The sequence below is a fragment of the Alligator mississippiensis genome, chromosome 5 (genome assembly GCF_030867095.1).
Source record: "Alligator mississippiensis isolate rAllMis1 chromosome 5, rAllMis1, whole genome shotgun sequence".
NCBI classification, from domain to species: Eukaryota; Metazoa; Chordata; order Crocodylia; family Alligatoridae; genus Alligator; species Alligator mississippiensis.
Genome location: NC_081828.1, coordinates 147,563,969 through 147,580,645, shown reverse-complemented (window position 1 = coordinate 147,580,645; position 16,677 = coordinate 147,563,969). Strand labels below are relative to the sequence as shown.

The following is a 16,677-nucleotide window of genomic DNA, read 5'->3' as shown; positions in this document are numbered from 1 at the left end:
CTTTAAGCAAAGCATACATGAATAGTAATACACAAAACACGTATATGGCATGGAAACAGAAAAAACTCCATTGTGATTTCCAAACACAATCCTTAAAGTAGGTGTGGCTAGTTCACAATTTTAAATATTTTTTTCCTGCAAGAAAATAAAAGTTAGTGTTGGCCCCATCTATTTTCCTAACACAGAGATGACAATTCTATGTAAATTACTATGGCATTCTCTATTTCTGACACATTACACATAATAGGGAGAAGACTGCTACAGAGAAAAGAAAGGAAAGGAAGGAAGGAAAATTATATATTTATTTGTGGGGGTGCCTCTAGTAGTTGTAAACAAACCAGTGGTTTCAGCCATTCACTCCCTGTAAATAAGATTTATTTTTAACAATTTATACTTCAGTGTCTTAGTGTGTTTTCACATCGACTCTGGCCTAAATTCAGTTACAGCTTGACTGACAGCACTGGGACTGGATTTGGCCCTAAGTATCTCCCTTTGTGTCATATCTTTGTTTTCAAAATCTATTACTGCAATGTATCTTCTGATTCCTCAGACTTTACAAACAGAAATATTAATGTGATCAAATCTTGGTCCCACTGATATTTGTGGCAAAACTCCTACTGACTTTGGTAAAACCATAACTTAATCCTAAAGCCCTAAAAAGCAAACCTGTGGCTGAGTTACTTATTGGTGAAAATAAAGAAATAATAGTATTGGCTGGGGCTGGGCTTAAGGCAAGTAGACACTGTCCAAGCTTCTACATGTGATTTTACAGTCACCTTCTCCTAGCATCAAAGTGTAATGTTACCTGTCTGGTGTCACTTGAAACCTACATATTTTGAGCAGCAGGAATATGACAGAAGAGGAGGTGGGCGAGTGGGGAGCTTGCTGGTTGAAAGACAGCAAGGTGGCTAAACAAGGACAGCTGGAGGTTGGGTAATAAATGCATTGAGGGATATTACCAGGTGAGCAAGGTGAGAAGGACAGGAAGAGAACTTCTGCTTTGAACAGAACAGGCTCAGGAAACTGTCAAGAATGATGTAATTCCATTTATTTCATAGTTTCATAGTTGGTAGGTGTCAGCGTGTCCGAGTCGGGTACCCCCTAACCCCAAGATTCTCGCCTGCCATGACTTTTAACCTTTAAACAAAATTGGGGAGGGAGGAGATGTTAACCGCGCAGGTACCCACGGGAAGGACCACACTGGATTGGTGTCTGATACTGGTGCTTTATTATTCTTAGTCTAGTCTTACTCTTTCTAGGAATGCCAGGTGGAGGGGGCAGTTCATCGGACCCGCCACAGAGACCCCTGGTGTATTCGGGCGAATCCCCGCCATCTGACTCGGAAAGTAAGTACTATGAGTTCTCTCAGTAAGCAGCCGCTAATTGCCTTATTAGCGGCTGATTAACACCGACACCAGGATTCCCCGGCCGCATCTCGTGCCGGTGTGTGGAGCGCGAGTCTTTTGCAGTCCTTTTTTCTTTTTCCTCCCCACCCTCTTGTCCTCCAGTGAGGGATCGGGGTCCCGTTTCTTCAGGGCTGAGTCGGGCATTCCTCCGCCCCCTTTTCTCCCAGACAACCCCGCCACGTCTTGGCCCACAGCCGCAGCTTTTCACCGCGCCGCTGCTCCGTTCCCTGTAAATCACTACAGAAGCTGGGTTTTTCAGGTATGTAGCGATAAGAGGGGTGGATCGATCCTGTAATCCCATCGCCGTCTGTGAAGGTGAGCCCCTGCCTCTGGGCCTTCCTCGGAATCTCTTGCCTCAGGGCTCCTCGCCCGCTTCTCTCAATCTGTAGGTGCCCAAAGGCGGCTTCTCCTGGGTCTTCTCCCCTTCTTATCCCTCCTTCGTAAGCCTCATTGGCTCAAGAGGGTGTGGCACACCTTTTCCCTGCCGGGTATCAATTATCCTCAGCTGTTGACCCCTCTTAGTAACAGAGTTGCAGCCGGGACTCTGTTACACACCTCCCCCTCCAGTTACTTGGTCCTCTCCCCCTTTTCAGGCAGGGGTATTTTTTTTTCTCGTGATCCCCTGAACAGGGGGAGTGTTAACAGGGGTGGGTCCCCAAAGAAAACCCACCCCCAAAAAAGAAGGACATTAACTCCATCCAACAGCAGAGTCAAGGATTTCTCCTTAACGATTCTTGCCCCTGTTAGGAGGTCCTAACTTGATACTTGACCTTCCGGTGTCTTGCTTGGTGGGTTTTGGGCCTTTGCTAGGACCGTCTTCTGGGTGGGATAGGAAATCTACATTTCCACTTCTCCGTCCTGCTCAATGCTCCACTGCAAAACAAAAAGGTTGTAAGGCCAAGGACCACATCATAAGCCTAGTTTTGTTCAATTTAGCTGTCCTTAGCTATCGCAGGGGCACATGGTCTGTGATAAGCATGAACTTCCTGCCTAATAGATAATATTGGAATAGTTCTATCCCCCACCGTACTGCTAAACATTCCCTCTCTATGGTAGAATATCGTGTCTCCGCAGGTCTGAGCTTCCTGCTGGCGAAGGCCACTGGCCTCTCAGCTCCCTGTTCTTTCTGGAATAATATCGCGCCCAGAGCTACCACCAATGCATCTGTTTGGAGGAAAAAGGTTTTCCAAAAGTCTAGAAAGTACAGAACTGGATATTGGCCTAAGGCCTCTTTCAGTTGGTCGAAGGTTTGTAGAGCCTCTGGGTTCCAGGAAATCAGGCTGCGGCGTCCCTTTGTCAACTCTGTTAGCGGGGCGGCTTTCGCTGAGAAGTTAGGGATGAACCGCCAGTAATAGTTGGTGAACCCTAGAAAGGATCGGAGTTGTTTCAAGGTTTGTGGTAGGGGTTGCTGTTTTATGGCCGCCACTTTGTCCGTTATGGGCTTGATGGTCCCTTGACCTACCACGAACCCCAGGTATTGGGTTTTCCTCTTCCCCAGCATGCATTTTCTTGGGTTCGCCGTGAGCCCCGCCTGCCGGAGGCTCCCCAGTACCTGCCATAGATGTTCGCAATGGGTCTCCCAATTGGAGAAGATGATAATGTCATTGATGTAGGCTGCAGCATATTCTTGATGTGGCCCAAGTAGGTGTTCCATTAATTGTTGGAAGGAGGCGGCCACCCCGTGTAGCCCGAATGCCATCCTCTTGAATTGGAAGAGCCCTCGTGGGGTCCCAAACACCATTTTTTCCTTGTCTTCTTCTGCCATTGGGATCTGCCAGTACCCTTTCGTGAGGTCTAATGTGGATATAAACCAGGCCTGGCCTATCTTTTCTAGCATGTCATTGATCTGAAGCATCAGGAAGGCATCAAATCTAGCAATCTCATTTAGCTTCCAGTAATCCACACGCAACCGGATAGATCCATCCAGCTTAGGTACCACCACTATGGGGCTTCTGCAGAGACTTCGGGACTCTTCAATATTCCCTCATTCCTTCATTTGATCAATCTCTTGCCATACGGCCGGCCATAAATGGCGTGGTAACCTTCGCCAGTGATCTCTAATTATTCATCCTGGTGGAGTGATAATGCGATGGTAAACCCCCTTGACTTCCCCTGGCATTTCTTTGAATACGTCTTGAAATTCAGCGATCAGGGCTTTTACTTTGGCCTGCCAACTCAGATCTAACTGGCCGTCCACTCGGGGTGCCTCTTGGGCTCCTGTCAAGTTTTGCACTGCGGTCACATCCCCTTCTACCTCCTCCTCTGGCTGTACCAGCCATCCCTCACCCTGGCGCCATTTCCACAGGAGGTTGATATGGTAAATTTGCCTGCGCCAGGTTGGTGCTGTTTGCAACACTTCATAGTTCACAGGTCCTGTACATCAGGTTACCCAGAAGGGCCCTTGCCACTGGGCCATAAGTTTGTGGATACTATCCGGGAGTAATACCACCACCCAGTCTTCCACCTGCAGTTCTCTCTTGACAGCTCGCACGTCATACTGTTGTCTCTGCCTCTCTTGGCTCTGGCTGAGGTGCCTCTGCACTATTTCTTGTACTTTCTGCAATCATTCTTGGAACTCCCCTACCAGCTGGGGTTGAGATGAGTCCGTCTGGGTTTATGCCCATTCTTCGCCTATTAGGTCTAGTAGCCCACGGGGGCTATGCCCATAAACTAACTCAAATGGGGCGAACCCCGTTGAGGCCTGGGGGGCCTTCCTTATAGTGAATAGCAACAGTGGTAGCAGTGCGTCCCACTCCTGAGGATCCCCCCGTATACACGCCCTCAGCATCCCCTTGAGGGTACGGTTAAATCGTTCCACCGGCCCATCTCTCTGGGAGTGGTATACTGAGGTGTGTAATTGTTCTAGCTTCAGTACCTGGCAGACCCCTTTTAAAATTTTAGACATAAAATTTTTTCCCTGGTCAGTCAAGATCTCCTGTGGTATCCCCACCCAGGCTATCCATCGTAGCAATGCGGTTACTATGGCCGGAGCTGTCACGGACCTTAGTGGCACCACCTTGGGGAACCTTGTGGCATAATTGATGATCACCAGGATGAATTGATACCCCGCCTTGCTACGCGGGAAGGGCCCGGCGATGCCCAAGGTGATGCAATTGAATGGACGGGTGATCAGGGGCATGGGTATCAGAGGGACTCTGGCTGGTTTTACCCCCACCCCCCTGTCTTCTGGCATTCGGGGCATTCCGCACAGAATTTTTCTTATATATACTTGGCCAAAAGACCCGGCGTTTGAGTCTGGCCTCCGTCTTGTCGTGCCCCAGGTGTCCCCCCATGGGCAGGGTATGGGCAACCCATAACAAGCCCTCCCAGTATCTCTGGCGCACTAAGATTTGGGATCTCTCGCCTCCCTCCTCCGGATCTTCTACCATGTAGAGTAGACCTCTCCTTACCTCATAACGTAGAGTCCAAGGTGGTTTCGGGGCTGTCCCAGTTGCTCTCTCTGGTCCCTCCATCTGGGTTTTCCATATGTTCTGCAACAAGGGCTCCTGGCATTGTTCCTGGTGGAAGTTTCCTCCTTCTATTATCTGGTCAATGTTCAGACCTTCTTCCTCGTCCCCGAAGCAAAGAGCGTGGGATCTCGTTTCCTCTGCCGCGGGCCCATCTGTCAGCCACTGGTGAACAACCTCTCCTAGGTGTGGCCAATCCAACCCCAGCAGCATCGGGCAGGGTAGAGTCTTGGTTAGCCCCACCAGGATCTCTTCTGTCCGCCCTAGTACCGAGAGCTCCAGCTTCCTTCTTGGGTAGGTGTAGACTGCCCTGTGCATGCAAACCATGGAGACCGGGGTACTGGGGCTACCTAGATGTGGAGGTAACAAATCACTGCGCACCATCGACTGGGAGCATCCCATGTCTATTATTACTGGGATAATGGTATTACCTATACGGACCTCCACTATTGGCTTATTCTTCTGACCTGGGCCTTGGTGTCATCTGAAGCTGCAGTCCATTTTCTCATCATGTCTTTCTGCCATGGGACTGGAGTCACGGGTCAACCTAGGACAAAACCAGGATATATGGCTCTTTTCTCCACATTGGTAACAGACCACATCCCAGTAACCCCCTGCGCGTCCCTCATTTCAGGTAGTCTCTGCCCATCTAGGAGGGGCCAAGGTGTTTGGTTTGTGAGCGGGAGTTGGTCCACTGCCTCGCTCCCTCTTGGGTGCCTCCCCTTCCCCCTCTGCTGCGATATAGTCTTCCGCCAGGTGGAGCGCCTCTTCTACAGTTTTTGGTTGGTGTTGTCGGACCCATCTCTGGGCACTGCCCGTGAGGTTGGTGAGAAATTGTTCCAGAACTGTCATGTCAACCACCTCCTGGGTGGTATGTTCTTCTGGGCATAACCAACGTTCTGCTAGGTCCCAGAGGGTCTGCACTAGTAATCGGGGTTGACCGTATTCGGGCCTGTACCCGCCGGGCCTCGTACATCTTACCTCGGGCTTCCTTGCTCCGAGTGCTTGCTGGTACTCACCTTGCCGTTGCAGGTGGCCTTACGGGAGATCTTCACACGCGTCGCAGGCTGCCACTTCTCGCCTGCCATGACTTTGAATCTTCTAGTGGGTGGGGGTTCGTGCGACACGGTCGCCCTCATCAGTCACCTGCTTCTTTGATGTCTTCTGCGAGGCTCCTCCTCCCCTGCACCTCGCCCTTTACCCAGCCCAGCGGGTCCTGGTCGCTTCCTTGATGGTCCGTATGCATCTTAAATACTTAACAATGAGCCCGCCTCTCACTCCCTCGGTCTACCTCCACACCACCTCAGCCCCTTCTAATATGAGGAAACATAAAACACCTTTCACAACTCAAATGAGAAACCTAATAAGTACCAAGAGAGGCATAACCTTGCCCCTATTGGGCTTCCTCATGGAACACAGCTAGCCCCTCTATACCCCCACTGGTTGACAGAGTCACCTCCACATGGTCCAGCTCTGTGCTCCCACTCCGCCTATCCTGGTTCAACGCCACTCCTTCTTCAGTATCCCACCAGCGTGATCCTCTCTCTGGATCTCTTGAGAGCAGTGGCCCCTTCTCCGGGTCTCCGCAGAACTGTCGCCCTCTCTCTGGGTCTTCAATACGGAGTTGCCCTCTCTCTGGGTCCCCGCCTTGCTGCTGTCCTCTCTCTGGGTCTTCTCCAACCCGCAGCCCTCTCTCTGGATCTTCCCCAAACTGAAACCCTCTCTCGGAGTCTTGCCAGAGCAGCAGTCCTCCCTCCAGGTCCCCAGCTCGTGGCTCCCCTCTCTCTGGACCTTCCCAGCAAGGCTGCCTTCCCTCTAGGTCTTCCCAGGTCCGCTGACCTCCCCATGCCCTGGGATCTCTTACTGCCTCACCTCATGGTTTGCCTGCAGCTGTCGCTCTTACTTCAGGCGCAGGCTCACTGCCGGGCTCCTCCGCTTCACTGCAGCCAGCGCGCGCAGTTGCTCCTGGTGTCTCTTGGCCCTGGCTGACCCTACTGGCCAGACTCTCTCCCAGCACCCATGCGCCCCTGCTCTCTCTCACCGCCGGTCCTTTTATTTCCGCTGGCCGGCGGTTGTGGGTGACGTCATCTGCCAGCCGCAGGTGCCATAAGGCGTGATCAGTGTCCCGCGCAGGCTTTCCCCACCGTCCTTGCTCCTCCTCCCGGCCTGCGGTGAGTAAATTCTCTTTTTTTACATTTTTTTTTTCTGTTCCACCCCTGGCTCCTGGCCCTGGGGTTCCCCTCGTGGACTCAGGAGTCTCCCTGGTTTTTCTCTCTCTGTGACAGGGTCCCTTCTTGGCCCTGAATTTGTGCCGGTACGTTTCTGGTGAGACTTCTAATCAATACAGAATGGCTGTCTTCACCTTCTTATAGTCAAGTGCCTCTGCCCTACTGAGGGCCCGGTAGGCGGCCTAGGTTGGACTGATTAGGAGGGGCCACTACCTAGCAGCCCAACTCCCCAGGTCTCATTTTGCGGACGTCACTACCCGTTCAAATGCATCTAGGTAGGCCTCCATGTCGTCTTCCCCAGTCATCTGGGGCAACCCTGTCCTGCCCCCTTCTCTGCCCGTGGACATTTGGTGTGCCACGATCTTCTCACAGAGGTCCTGTTGCCAGGCCCACAGCTGTATCCTAGCTTCTGCCTCCTGGGTCCTTATCCTCACCATTTCCTCCAGCTGTGTCTGCTGACCCTGGAGAAGTCGCAATGTGATGCTGCGTGCCTGCTGCCAGTCCGTGGGCTCCTGTGTGTCCATGGCACCTGTCTGGTCCTCCATCTTCCTGGCCAATGCACCACTTTTTCAGCGTGTCCGAGTCGGGTACCCCCTAAGCCCGAGATTCTTGCCTGCCACGACTTTTGATCTTTAAACAAAATTGGGGAGGGAGGAGATGTTAACCACGCAGGTACCTGCAGGAAGGACCACATTGGATCAGTGTCTGATACTGGTGCTTTATTATTCTTAGTCTGGCCTTACTCTTTCTAGGAATGCCAGGAGAAGGGGGCAGTTCGTCGGACCTGCCACGGAGACCCCTCGTGTATTCGGGCAGGTCCCCGCCATCTGACTCGGACGGTAAGTACTATGAATTGTCACAGTAAGCACATGCTAATTGCCTCATTAGCAGCTGATTAACGCCAACACCGGGATTCCCCAGCGTGCAGAGCGCGGCTCTTTTGCAGTCTTTTTTTCTTTTTCCTTCCCACCCTCTCATCCTCTGGTGAGGGATCGGGATCCTGTTTCTTCAGGGGTGGGTTGAGCATTCCTCTGCCCCCTTTTCTCCTGGGCAACCATGCCGCATCTTGGCCCGGAGCCGTGGGTTTTCGCCGCGCCGCTGCTCCATTCCATGCGACTCACCACAGAAGCTGTGTTTTTCAGGTATAAGGGCTATTAACATTAATTGAGTTACTAACTGAGCATTGAGAGTGGAAAAGACTTTTAGCTAAATGAGCTATTCAGAACTCCAGCTGGAAAGTTTTCTTAATATTAATTGTTTTAAAATGTTATTGTTATTGAAAAAGATTAATCTTGGGGGGCAAAAAATAGCTATCTAAACAAATGCCAGACTCATTTATTTCCCCCCTCCAAAAAGCCACATATGGGAGAAAAAATAAATGCATAGCTGATAGATTCTGTGAACTTCCACATCGTGGTTAATTTTTCAACAGTTTCTTTTAATGGTTATGAGAGCATAACACAGTGGAATCCACTAGCAGTCAGTTTTCACTGTCAGTTGCTAATGCTATGCTTTATGAGAAATTCCCATCTGCCCTCCAGTGTTTTAATTTTTAGTTATGTTATATTTTGTTCAGCTTTTGAATAAACAGCCATTCACAGCTATTTTTAGGCTATTTATTTATTTATTGCAACAGGCTTCAAGGGTCCCTTAGAGTAGCCAAGAGGGCATTTCCTTCAACTACAATTTGTATTAGGGCTTGAACCCAAATGTGCTGATCATTCTCAATTTTAAATAATTTCAGCAGGAGTCGAAGGTGCTCAATATCTTATAGAATTAATTCCTAGTATACAAAAGACAATGATACAAATGCACCATCATTAGATTATTTCCATAGTTTACTGCATTATTATTCTAGAAAATTCAGAATGTTGGAAGGCAGCTGAAGAAAAAAGACAAGATCTTTTTTCATGAAAAGTCTCCCCAGAGCAATGGAAAGGAAAAATGCAAATTAAATATGTTGGGACATGATGTTGTAGAGAACTGGTGTTCCAAAATCTGCCACGGGCAGGCATTAAAACAATTGTGTGATTGTGATCAGAGAAACTATATTCCCTATCCCAAACATTGCACCTTCTGCCATGCCAGATGTGCATGGTAGGAAGTGTGATGTTTTGAATACACAGGGCATAAAATTCTTTTAATCTAAACTACACTACTGTGGAGCTGCCCCCAGCCCAAACCTGGCAAATTCAAAAAGCTGATTGTCAGCCCCAGTCCCAGACAGCCCGAGTCCATTTCGAGATCTCAGGTCGTCTAGAGCTGAGAACAGGACAGCTCCAGGGTTCAAGAAGCTCCCTGATCCTAGGTTCCCAGTGCCCTCAGAGGTCTAAAAATGGTGTGTGCCACCCAGCTCCCCACGGCTCACTGGAACTGGGTATTTAGAGTGCCTTGTTCTGCAACTCCCACAGGGTCTTCAAGAAAAGGCTAGAAAGGCTACTGGGCATGGAGTTGCTAGATTCCCAGTAGAGGTAGCCCCTTGACTCTTGGACTGGGGAATATTGCACCCCATTCCTCCAGCAGCTCATTTTCAGCATAGAGACTGGGGCTATCCCAGTCCTGATGCCATCCTTCATCCAAAAGCTGATGCTGACATCAGGATGGGGTTGTGCTACTCATTCAACTTATGGTACCATACAAATGACCCATAAAGTTGTTCCACACATTATGTTCCATATCTTTGTGGCTGATTTGCCACTTTATGACACAATAAATTGGCTGAATATGTAGCATTGTTTCTGTGTTATGGTGCAATAAACACCTTAATTGCACCATAACTATAAAACAGAGTAGGGACCTGCAAATAACAGTTGTCAGTATCTGCTGAGCTTTGTAAAGTTAGACCAGAAGTCTTAGTGGCCAGTTGCTTATATCATAAATGTGTCACTATATTTGTTATTAAGTAGCATTCTTTTTGGTATTCTCAAAAGACAGACTAAGGAATGAAAGAGCACAAAGGCTAGGGACAGACATTACACATAAACTGGTATAAGTGATCATAAACTGGTTTAAACCTGTAACAGAATACAAGTTCAGTGCACATAAACCAATTTCAAAATGGCTGAAACTGGTTTAAGAAAAACCTGGTTGAATGTAGTATCAGACTTAACTGATATGGGTCAAACTGGTTTATGCAATGTCTGTCCCAGACTCCTTCCTGGCTGAAGTTAAACCAGAGTCCCCCAGCATCCCAGATGCATCCCTGGGCTGGGCTAGGCTGTGCTCTCTGCTCCAGAGAACAGGCTGGCCCTGCCCCTCTTCTCCCTAGCCAGAGCTCTGAGGGAGACTGCAGGTGCAGCAGGGTCTGCCTGGCTTCCCTTACCACTCATTGCTCAAGCATAGATTCCCCCCTCCCTCCTTATCTCCCACAGCATGGACCCCAGCCCCATGGACCCTAGGCATGTGATATGCTAGCTAATGCTGAAAGGTATCCGTGTGTGTGTCTCCAATTTCACTGGGACAGGACAAAGGCAGACAGAACACTATCTGCTTAGGGCTTTTTGGAGCTAATCAACAAGTCAGCTGGTAATGTCCCTGCATTCTTTCCCTGGAAAAAGCTGTTTAAGAAGAGCTTGAAATAATGAGAGAGGTTTTTGTTTTGCTGATGGGCTGATAAACACTGGTTTTATCATCCCCCTGCTGGTTTGTAGCCCTGTCAGGTTTGCAGACAGTATGAAGAACCAGGGAGAGGGAGATTCAAAAGCTCAGTATCATCAACAGATGAATGCACTTCACCCCCCCCACCCCCTTGCCCTTGCTCTCACAGGGCTAGCAGGGGGCTGAGGGTTGGTAACCCTCCCAGCCCTTGCACAATGAGTGGGGGAAAAGCCTGAGATGGTGCAGGCCAGGGTGGGAGTTTAAACCCCTCCCTAATCAGAGCAACCTGCTGGGGTTTGACCATGCCCCCCCACCCCTACCTCAGCACTGTGGAAGGGCAGGGAAGTCTGCTGTAGTGGCCCCCAGCTTCTAGCCTGAGTCACTGCAGGCATGTGCCAGCATTTCTGGAATAAAAAGGGATTGTCTATCCACCTCCAAATCAGTTCAAGCTTTACAGCCTAGACTAACCTGCAAAGATTGAATCAATACAGGCTCAGGCTTTTTGAATGTCTGTCCCTAGCTAAAGAGGGTGGCCAGGTATGAGAACAATGATCCAAGAAAAACAATTGGATCCAACCTCCTAAATGAAGCAGATGAAAGATCCTGTGCAAGAAGGAGCAACAGGAGGAGCACAAGGAGAGACTATCTGAGTTCTCCAGTGTTCTGTGTAGCAGTGCAGTGCCCCATCAGTCCATACAAAGGCCTATGATACCTGCAGCCCTAGATCAGGGCAGAAGTATTTGGAACCATATATGCTTATTTTGGTAACAGAGATAAGTTTTTATTGCTTTTTTTCTCCTGTCAGTTCTGCATAACTGAGCTGGATTCTATTTTCGCCTTGAACAATATTAGAATTGTATACCAAGTTGCAATCCAAAGCAAATGAAGACAACATTATTACATAGGTATAACTGAGGGCATAATTTGACCTTCTGTTAAGGATGCCTCAGAGGAAATGAATCCAAGTTGGCTTTCAGATTGTAGGCTGAATTTGCAAGACTATAAATAAGGTATGGGTAGGTGGTAATACTCTTCCATTTTATTCATTAACTAAGCTCATTTTATATGAAACTAACTGAATATAATAAAGTTGGAACTCCATTGTGTCACTTTTAGAGATCACTTCTAGCAAGCTGATAGATCTACATTCCAACTCCTCTGGCAATCTAAAGGAGTCATTCCACTGACTTAAATGAAAACTAAATCAAACTGTGGAAAAACCACTCCATGAAAAGCTCAAGTCTACAAGTCCTTATTGAACTGGTAATCATTAAAATGGATTAATTTGGCTTATTCAGACTTTAGGTAAACTGGACTGGAGAACAGCTTTTGTTAGCTGTATAGATAATATAAAATAATGAAGTAACCTCAGTCTCTAAATAGGTACTATGGTGACTGTGAAGGGGGAAGAGACAGTCCACCATGATTCCCCTTATCACTCACCGCTGGAGAGCTGATGGATGCCAGCGGTGGGCTGACCCTGGCACGCCGCTTCTGGAGCGGTGTGAGCGTGCAGATTGGTGGGGGAAAAGGGGCAGGGCCTGCAAGGAGAGCCGGCCCATGAAAAGGTGGGCCGCGGAGAACTTGGTGAGAGAGAAGTCCAGGAGGCAGAGCTGGAGGGTGAACGAGTGCCGTGGGAGAGAAAAAGCAGCGGGGACAATACTCCAAGAACAGGTGGGAAGCAGGTGGCTGGAAAAAGAGGACACCAAGCCCCTCAGGCAGGGCAGAGCCCAGTGGGAGAGCCATCCAGGGAAGAGGCCTCAGGGGTCTACCTGTATAACACATACACAGTGACAGCAACTTTCACCATTTCACATTAATGGAACACTTTGAGAGTTGTTTTAGTCAGCGGTACCCTTCTACCCAAATGAAAACAGATTTTGAAAAGCAGGTGAATAACCTAAACAGTTTTTCCGATATACTGAAGTGGCTTGTTTCTTTTGTATTTTAAGAAGTCTGACCTTTTTTCCCTAAAAATATTTCTACAAGTTAAAGAACACTCCTACCTCCCCCAACACGCACACAATACCAGAATTCCTAATTGCATAAATGTCTTGCGGTTTCACTAGCTATGTTGACAGAATACTTTGCAGGATACTGCCTGCCAACATCTCAGTGTACTGAACAAACTACTTGCCACATTACTCAAAGGACAAATTTAGAAAAGATGAATAAATAGGGTAGCTGAGAAGATCTGGAAATAATTTATTTGGGAAAAATAAAGTTATGAGAATGTAAATTACAGTGTTCAGCTCTCCCAATAGATTTTTTTTTCCAACAGAAGATACCAGAATTTTGTTGGATTGAAGAAAAACATAATCCAGGATAAAACTTCAGAACAGTACATTTCTTCAAACAGAATATTTCTTTTACTTAAATCATTGGATACTTCTTGGGTTTGCTGAATTTAATAGCAAACTTAAATTAACAATAAAATGGTGGCCATTCTTGCTAATGGATTTTAAAATACAACCCTCTGAGAAGTAGACAATGTACTGATAACCATTACAATAGTTAGCATCAGAGAACATTTTGTACTGGATAGAACTGTAGTGCACAGACTAAGCTCCATATACAAAAATCTATAAAAGCAAATCACCTTGAATTGCACAATCTGAATAAAACTAAACAAACAAAACCATGTTCAATGCCTTTCTTCAAAGTTACTGCATTTCAAGTGATGAAATAAAGACAAAAGTATTTTAGTTCAGACTAAATCTGCTCAGTTTCTTTCAGTTTGAAAGATTTTGGATTTTTCACTTTAGGAAAGATTCCAATACCCATGTACAAAATGAGTCTCATTGAATTCAGTAGGGCTATTTATGGAGTTAAGCATTAATCAGGTTCAATAAAGATATTGAAATCCAACCCTTAACAGTCAGATGGCTAAAAAGACCAACACAAGAAAGACAGACAAATATATCCAGCATCTCTTGAAGTAAATGTTGTTGAAATTAAAATAATGTGCTTAAGTACCTTGTTGAATTAGATCCTAAATAGTAGTTAAGTATACTCAGTGCCCTTTGCCGTTGTTCAATTACTGTTGAGACCAAGTACTTATATGTGAGTAAGATTAAGTCAATACTTTGGGCCTAACCCTATTACTGTTCTGTGTGAAAAGTCAGTAGAAGCTCTGCCTGTGGAGAGGCAGGAATGGTTTATGAACAAAGTAAAATGTGATTCTGACTTTCCCTCTAGTGCAGAACTGTTATTAACCTTATAATAACAATCTAGCAATAAGTATTGCATATTTTTTGGTTCTTGTACTACCATTAGTATTCAGCCCAATAGTACCTTTGTATTTATACACAGGAGTGGATAAGAAGAAAGACCAAATTAATTTAACCACCAAGAAACCAAGGGAAGATATTTCAATACATGGTTTTTTCCTTTGTAGATTTAACAGCAAAAAATCCAAACAAGCTCACTATATTCAATTTTTCACAATCTTTTTACATTATTTTATCCTGTCTCCTTCTACAGCAAGAAATCTTTCTGCCACTGCAGCAATCTTGTTTCTGGGGACACAAAGAAAGACTTGGAAACATTTCAAAGAAAAAAAATACTTTTGCAAGACCCAGGTCAGTATTAATTATAAATTACAATTGTCATATAATGGCTTAGTATAGGCTATGGTAGTTATTCTCTATGCTAGTTACTCTCTCTTCTGATTTGCCCTTATTCTCTGTGGAGAATATGTGGGGGGGGGAAAAATCATCCCCCAAAACCTATTAAACAGTAAGGGCTAAATCCTATTTCACTTTACTTGCCTAAATGGCATGCCTGCGGTCACATAATTACAGGTTTTGGCACTTACATATAGGTTTCAGATGATATTTCACTCTGCAGTGAAACAGAATCACCCTGCAGGTGTACCTGCCAGAAGTGGAGGGAAAGGAAAGGGTTTAAACTGGCATCTCTTAGTAAAGGGCTCTATACAGCGAGCCATAGGTTAGGTATTAGTCATATTTCTCTCCAGCCCTCCTCTGGAAGCTGTTCCCTTGGGAAATCAAGAGAGGGAGTGTCACGGTGGGGTCCTTCAGGAGGGCCGTGATCTCCTTAAGGCCCTCTCTCCGTGCCAATTCGGGCCAAGGGCACCCTCGATTCTCGCCCGCCACGTCTTTGCTGTTTAGTATATGTTGGGAGGCTGCCTTACGACTCCCTGGGCATGGATAGCTGGGACCTCTGTCCCTGTGTGTTCCCGGACCCCCCTGGGGGTCTCCCAGTATGATGGGTGCTCCCCAGGCACCCTAGCCTTATGGGCTATGCATGGCTCCTACCAACCCCTAATACCACGCACCAAGCCTCGCAGATGTCCTAGACGTTGGTGTGTCTCTCTATACATATACGGCCCCCCTTCCCTGGGGCCTTCTCTCATAAGGCGCTCCCCTCTTCGGGGCTCGGCGTGCCCACCTTGGGCTTCCTAAAATGCTGCCCCTCTTCTCTGGGGCCTCCTCTAAAAGTTTTGTCCCACTCAGGGACCCTTGTTCACTTTGGGACTCTATATCGAGCCTCCGGTCTTTCAGGCCCACCGCGCTGCTTCCCCTTTTTCCGGGACACTGTGCTGCTATCCCCTTTCCCTGGGGACCACCGCAGCACCCTGTCCTTCTCTTGGGCACACCATGCTGCTAACCCCTTTTCCTGGGGTCCACCGCAGCACCCTGCCCTTCTCTTAGGTTTTCTGCAGCGCTAGCCAGTTACCGGGCTCGTCCTGCCCCTCCTGAGCTCCTCACATATTGCCCCTCTTGGGCTCCTCACATATTGCCCCTCTTGGGCTCCTCACATATTGCCCCTCTTGGGCTCATTGTGCCCGCCTTGGGCTTCTTAATGGTGCTGCCCCCTCTTTGGGGTTCACTGTGCCCACGCTGGGCTCCCTAATAAAATCACCCCTCTCTCTGGGACTTCTTGTGCCCACACTGGGCTTCTCTAGAGTGCGCTCCCCCTTCCTGGGCTCGCCATGCCCACGCTCGGGCTTCCTAGTAGTGCCCCCTCCTGGGGCTCGTTGTGCCCACGCTCGGGCTTCTCAAAACGCCCCTCTCTGGGGCTGGGGTCTACGCACCCCGTAAGTTGCGCCCTTACTGGTGCTGGGGTCCTCACACTCCCTTGTGAGTCCCCGATGAGGCCTCCTCCAACCCCTTATAGCCTCACCCAAACCACCGGTGTAATATCAAAGCCTGAACATAAACTTGAGCCTCCTGGCTATAACTCAAACATAAGGCACTGGGCCATAACAACATAAGCCTCCTGGCTATAACTTAACTTTGCTCAACTCTGATCGAGCAGTACCTGCTGTTAGGCTTCTCTCCTCATCCTAACTCCAGAAGCTCCTGCTCCTGCTCCTGCTCCTGCTCCTGCTCCTGCTCCTGCTCCTGCTCCTGCTCCTGCTCCTGCTCCTGCTCCTGCTCCTGCTCCTCTGGCTGCTGGCAGGGAACTACTAGCCTGGCCTTGACTCTTGGCTTTATAGAAGCCAGGCCCTGCCCCCTACAGGCAGCTGACTCTTATTAGTCGCCCTGGCAACCCACAGCTGAACTCATTATGGCTGCTAAGGCTTTTCCCCAGCAGTTTTCCCCTCTCTAGGAGTGGGGCAGTGAGGTGCGCCGCGACAGGGAGATACATTGGACCAGGAAGAAAACAAACCAGAAGGCTTGTGTCCCTCTCAATGCATCTACACATGCAATTAGCACATAGCAATAAACTCTGGTGCAAATGCTCAGTGATTCATCCGCTGTCAGAGCTGAATTACAAACTGTGCCAAAAAATTTGACTATGGCTAACCAAATCCCAATCATGTCTAATTCCTAGATGCATGAAAAATGCAACAATTGATATAGTCCATTTACAGTGTATGGAAACTTCAGTACCAAACACCAGAAAGAAAACTTCAGTGTATGTAAGATTTTACCATGCATAGAAGTTTTCTTTCTGGTGTTTGGTACTGAAGTTTCCATACACTGTAAATGGACTATATCAATTGTTGCA

General features: G+C 47.9%; 1 long non-coding RNA gene across 2 annotated transcripts; it reads right to left on the bottom strand.

Annotated features, from left to right (window-relative positions):
- Positions 1 to 1,033: 1,033 nt before the first annotated feature.
- On the bottom strand, positions 1,034 to 16,099 carry LOC132250903 (uncharacterized). 2 transcript variants are annotated; one of them, XR_009462592.1, is made up of 4 exons: positions 15,985 to 16,099; positions 5,315 to 5,420; positions 4,817 to 5,223; positions 1,034 to 2,279 (listed from the first exon to the last, which is right to left on the bottom strand). It is a non-coding gene; the product is annotated as an uncharacterized LOC132250903 (long non-coding RNA). The 2 variants fall into 2 exon arrangements; XR_009462591.1 differs by having other exon boundaries at positions 5,305 to 5,420; positions 15,985 to 16,098.
- Between the last annotated feature and the right edge of the window lie 578 nt (positions 16,100 to 16,677).